Raw genomic sequence first — 6171 nt, forward strand, 5'->3', positions numbered from 1 at the left:
CTACAGATCTCTCTACATACCACTTCTAAAGACTAACACAGCTATATATCTTGGAATTGGTACAAAGAGCCCCTCCTAAACACCAGTTACCCCCAAAAACCCTATATACAGGGAGAAGCCAAGAAGACGAGGCTGTTATTTTTTTTTATTTTGAGCTTATTAAAATGGTTTAATGGGGTTTTTTATACCAACATTTTAATGCTTTGGTATTGGTTTTTAACTTGTACAGTACTGTTTTAAATTTCCTGTTAGCAGCCTATATCAGGAGAAAAGAGGAATAAAAGTATAATTAATTAATTAATAATATTAGTAATAATTGCTCAGGAGCAAAACCAAAGTGGGGAGATGAACCAAGCAATCGCCTACCTTGCAAGGTCGTCGTTTCCCAGGTTCACAAGAAAGGAACAAGGCGGCGGCGGCACCTCCGAGGTTTTGCCTTCTTTTTATCCGGTACGATCGCGCTGCAGCTGCACAAAGCGAATGCAGAAGCAGAGCCGCCGGTTCTCCCTTTTATTGTCTAGCCGCGGTGCGTCGCAGCCAATCGGAAGCCGAGGAGGGCGGAGGCGGCCTCTGATTGGCCAGCATCTTCTCCAGGTTCTCCAACGTTCTGAGGCTGAGATGCCCAGGATTCTTTCAAACCAAGGCAGCAGCATCCATCATCCACAGCCCCTTTCTTCCAACTGAGATCCCATCACCAACATACCCCCTTTTTCAGACTTCAGAGCCCATCATCCATACACATCCTTTTTTCGAACTATGGCACCCATCATCCAGCCCTGCTGGTTGTTTGGGCTTGCTTTTGTTTTTTGCAATGAGAGAGAAAAAAGAAAGCCTGAGCTAGAAGAAAGTGCATTTTGGGAGAGGGAAGGGACTGCAATGCCCAGGGTCCACTGTCTGGGTAAGCATTCTGGATGCTGTCATTCAAAAGAAGGAAAAGAAAAGGGAACTTGCTCTTGCCAGCTCCTAGAGGTTTTCAAAACTATGCTGTCCAGCATCCACAGGAAGGGGATTCTGGGTCCTGGACAGGGGATAAGAGTAAAATCATGTGGATATTGGGCCTGTTGTTGCTGTTGTTGTGTGCCTTCAAGCTGTTTCTAACTTATGGCAGCCCTAAAGCCAACCTTTCATGGGGTTTTCTTGGCAAGGTTTGTTCAGAGGAGGTTTGCCATTGCTTTCTCCTGAGGCTGAGACAATGTGACTTGCCCAATGATTCGAACCCTGATCTAAACTCTCAAACATATTATGCAGCGCTGGCTTTTGTTGATGAACTCTGCCATCTATTGGCAGTCAAATGGAAAAAGCGACAACAAACTTAGCTAGCAATCCAGGCTCTGACTTTGTTGTTGTTGTTGTGTGCCTTCGAGTCATTTCCAGCTTCTGGCGACTATGACTTTGGAGACCAGGATTCGAATCCCAGCTCGGCCATAGAAACCCACTCGGTGACTTTAGGCAAGTCACACTCTCTCAACCTCTGAAGAAACTGGCCACGAAAACCCCATGATAGCAACAAAAAGCAAAGCTATCATGGGGTTTTCTGGGCAGGTTTCTTCAGAGAGGGTTTGCAGAGATCACCCAGTGGGTTGCTGTGACCGAGACGGGATTCAAACCCTGGTCTCCAGGGTCATACTCCAGTGTTCAAATCACTGTGCCACTCTCTCAGCCTTCTGGCGACCCTAAGCTTAGTCCTCCAATAAAGCAATGTCTCTTTTGCATGATGCCACTCCAAAACGTCTTCTCCCAATAAAACCCCACAACCTCCCTCTAAACAGCTCTCTCTTTTGGTACAAAAACTGCTGGGTCCTTTTTTGCAAAGAAGAGAACTGGACAGGCTCTTACCAAGTTGAAGGACATGGCTGGGTGATTCATGAGCATCTTGTCTTCTGCACTGCAAGCCGAAGGAGGAACATTCTCCGAGTTCAGAGCATGCAATCTTCCCGAACTGTTTCTTCCAGCATGACCTAGAAAAGGACACAGCTTGTAAACATTCTTCTTCTTCTTCTTCTTGTTGCTGTTATTGCCAGCATGTTCTTCAGGAAAAATGCTGAGTGCATGCAAAATGCAAGATCCAAAATGCAAAATTATTTGACTTTTGAAATGTGCTCTTCCTCATATGAGCTCAGAGCAGCTTAAAGATACATACAGAGAGTTAAAATCTAGGAACTAGAAAGACTTAACATCACAGTTTGGAAATCACAAATTGCACAAATGACTAAAAACTTAAGATTTAAAAATCCCACTTTCGAAAATTACAAATTGGACAAATGGCTACAAACTTTAAAGAAGCAACATCACCGTTTGGAAAAGCACAAATTGAACAAATGACAAATATCTAAAATCATCACTGACAATTAAATATCTGCTGAAACAGAATCACAGGAGAATAAAAGGGACCTCAAGGTTCATGTCTCCAATGCAAGCAATTCTATGGTCCTGTTTTAGCAAATGCTTTTTAAGATATATGGTTTTGGATGTATCATTTTAAATGTGTGCAGTTTGTGATTTAGACCACAATAAAACAGAGTAAGAGCAACACAAGCAAGTTGCCATTAAAAAAAACCAAACCCTTGTATTATGCTAGAAAGCTTCTGCAAATAAGTGCATTAACAAGGAAACCTTGAGGTTTGCAAAGCACGAATTTGGAGAAGACAACTTAATCTCTAATGCAAGGGACTTCCAAAACCAAAAAATACCCTAGTATATATATTGATAGTTACTTATTTCTATAGTTATTTTATTGTTAATCACGGTTTTGCCCACCAGGGCTCTCAAAGCATTTTATAAAGGAACAGAATATGAATGTTCTTTAAATGACTATCCAAAGCCATTTCAAAAAAGACCAAACCACTAAAAACCATACACAAACAACCAGTCTTGTGATGCTTCAGTCCTGGCTTTAGCCTTGGACAGGAGCAAAATGTTCAGAGCTGGGACTGTGGCACACTTTCCCTTGCAAGCAGAGAGAAGAAGTGGGAGGGAAGAGGGTTATTTTTACGTTTCCAGGTCTCCAGAAAAGCTTACTTAAGTCCTGAAAAGTTCAGACGCACAACTAGGCCAAGGACCTTGTGAAAGAATGAGGTGTGTTGTTCCCCCAGATGGTATAAAAGCTCAGAATTAGGTCACGAACTGTTAGCCGAAAGAGATGTCTCGCCTATGTCCTAGACTTCTTGCTCAAAAAGATCCTCTCCACCACTTTCTTAAGGATCCAGTAGCAATTCACATTTCCCCCATTCTACATTTACTGTATATACTGTAAAACCTCCCCTGAATGGCTCTTTTGCCAAGAAAATCCCAAAACGGGTTTGCCATATACGTATTGGAAATGACTTGGAGGCACACAAGTTTTCAGAGCAAACCTTGGAGAGCTGGGCTGCCAAGAGCTAGCTAGAAGGCAGCCTCCTCTGTGAAGATCAGTAGCTCCATCTGCTGACAATTGAAGGAGCAAATGGCCATTCAGGTTAACTGAAGTGTATTGCGGAATAAAGATTTGCTTTCACTCTACACAATCAGGGTATTTTCTATACCACTTCTATACCATTCGAATCCTGGTCTCCCAAAGAGTCCTAGTGCAACCATCCAGCCATTTTACCATATTGTTATGAGTCTCCAAGTGGGTTCTGATTCATAGTGACCTCCTTGTAGGGCTTTCCTGGCCAGGTTTCATCAGAGGAAGGTTGCCATTCCCTTCCTCTGAAGCTGAGAGAGTGTAACTTGCCCAAGTTCATCCAGTGAGGTTCTATGGTCGATCAAGGATTCAAACTCTGGTTTCCTGGAGTCCAGACAACAACAACAACAACAACAACAACTATTATTATTATTATTATTATTATTATTATTATTATTATTATGCCGCCCAATCACTGGGAATCCGGGCGGCTTACAACAGAGGTGATAATAGACAGTTCCCTGCCCTCAGGCTTACAATCTAAAAGACAGGACACAAAAGGAAAAGGGAATGGTGAGGGGAGGAGGGGATCAGTTCCAGCATTCTTCTCTCCCTCTTGCTTCCTTCCTCTTCTCCAGAGATGGTTTCGGGGGTCCTGTTTGCTGCTCTGCATTTGCAACCCATCTCTTTGTAACCAGAGAATGCACCACTCCATGCTGGAATTAAGAGGGATGCAGGTTCCCACCAAAACCAGTCTTGCACTTGCCCACTCTTGTGCTAAAACCTCTTTCTCCCCTCCATCTTTGGAACACAATCCTGCAGGGCTTCTCCAAAATGACAGCATCACCATAGCTAATGCAGGGGCCTATTGTGCAACAGCTGCAAACATCTGGAGGAAGAGCCAGGCTGCCTCCTCATGGCCTCCCCACCTGTTGCAGAAAATGGAGACGAACATCCAGCTCTCTTGCAGGCACTGCTTAATTCCATACACGTTTAGTTAGTTTTTGGCATAACAACTGGAGCCATTTAAAGCAGTGGTTCCCAAACTTTGGTCCTCCAGATATTTTGAACTTCAGTGCCTACATTTCTTGACCACTGGCCAAGCTGGCTGGGGCTTCTGGGAAATGAAGTTCACAAACTTAACATCTGGTGGACCAAAGTTTGGGAACCACTCATTCAAAGCATAACCCACCAGGAATGCCCCCTCCATTGAGGGTCAGGTTTTCATAGAAGAACTTCCCCAGTCATGTTTCTTGGACTGTCAGCAAGGCTGCAAGGAGGATTTAATGATTTAACTCCAAGAAGCTCCATTTCCCAAGTTACAAACTCCAGAATAGGAAAACTGAACTGTCCACCATGGAGACAGATTCCTGAAGCCAACATTCCAGTCTACCAATTGCAAAGTTCAACGAAACACAAATACCGTACCATAGTGGGTTTGCAGAGATTGGAAGCATCCAGTGACTCTGGTCCGTTGCTTGAATCTTTATTGCAAATAGATAATCTGGGCTGATCTTTAGCCATTTCAAGTCTTTTGAGAGATTCCCAGCAGCAGGTTTCCAGTGAAAGTCCCAATCCCATTATGAAGCATTGCAACCATCTGGCTTCCCGGAAGGATGATGGATCAGACTCTCCGCAAATCAAGTGCCACATCTTGGTGGCACTTAAAGAACAAACACTGAAGGCTAATTTTGACCATTTGCCAAACCCTTTTCTCTGCCCTGTGACCAGCTACACAACACACACACATGCATACTTCCAAACACAGCAATCCTGAATTGCACTGGCTTCAACAAGAGTAAGCCTTTCGGAAACAACTTGAAGGCACCAACAACAAGAAGATAAACATCAATGTCAAACTGGAATCTAAAAGGTTTATGCAAAAGCCATAGCAAGCAAATCTTGGGCTTCGTAAGCAGATGTTTATAGTTTATTAAAGGTGCAAATATGACAAGATTTCTAATAATGACTTTTGCTAGAGCAGGCAATGAGCTTCTGGCTGGCATCCAAGAAAGGAAAGGCACTTTGGGGTTGCAGTGATGGTTTCTCCCTTTGCAAGGATGCAAAGAAATGAGACAGTGCCCATTTGAACGCATCCACAGCTGCATTTTTGCTTTTTCTAAAGCATCCAAAGGCATGTGGCAACATAAATCAAAAGCAGAGGCTCCGGTGGAGAACCATAAAGAAAGCCACAGGACAAAAGGAAGGCACAGATGTTGCTTGTTACTATCAGAAGGAAAGGGGAGCTATAAACCCAGATCATAACTCTCCCAATTATTTGTAATGACTCCTTTGAAGGCAAGGCGACAACAATATGGGCAGCATTAAAGGCAATGACGAGGGCTGGCCCTTTACAATGATAGCCTCCGTTGGTTTGCTTTCAGAAAAATGGATGCATGGTGTCAGGATCCCACCTTGTGCTTGCAAAGTGTATAACTCTATACTGGCGTACTTAGATGGTGGTTGCACTACATTGCCCTTTGGCTGACTATCATTATTGTAATGAATGAAAAAACCAGTTTAGTGTAGCCATTTGAGGGTTGGACTACAGGTGCATCTACACCAGTCTTTGGTCCTCCAGATGTTTTGGACTTCAGCTCCCAGAACTCTTGATTATTGGCCATGTTGGCTGGGGCTTCTGAGAGGTGAAGTCCAAAACACCTGGAGGACTAAAGTTTGAGGATCACTGATCCACACTGTAGAAATAATGCAGTTTGACATCACTTTAACTGCCATGCCTCCACCTTAGAGAAAGCTGGGATTTGTAGTTTGTCAGAGCACTCTTTGGC

General features: G+C 43.6%; 1 long non-coding RNA gene across 1 annotated transcript; it reads right to left on the reverse strand.

The window, feature by feature from the left end:
* Positions 1-6: 6 nt before the first annotated feature.
* LOC121917705 lies at positions 7-5062 on the reverse strand. The gene is made up of 3 exons (XR_006101085.1): positions 4811-5062; positions 1837-1958; positions 7-796 (listed from the first exon to the last, which is right to left on the reverse strand). It is a non-coding gene; the product is annotated as an uncharacterized LOC121917705 (long non-coding RNA).
* Positions 5063-6171: the final 1109 nt, after the last annotated feature.

Source organism: Sceloporus undulatus, unplaced genomic scaffold (assembly GCF_019175285.1).
Source record: "Sceloporus undulatus isolate JIND9_A2432 ecotype Alabama unplaced genomic scaffold, SceUnd_v1.1 scaffold_280, whole genome shotgun sequence".
In the NCBI taxonomy this organism is placed as follows: domain Eukaryota; kingdom Metazoa; phylum Chordata; class Lepidosauria; order Squamata; family Phrynosomatidae; genus Sceloporus; species Sceloporus undulatus.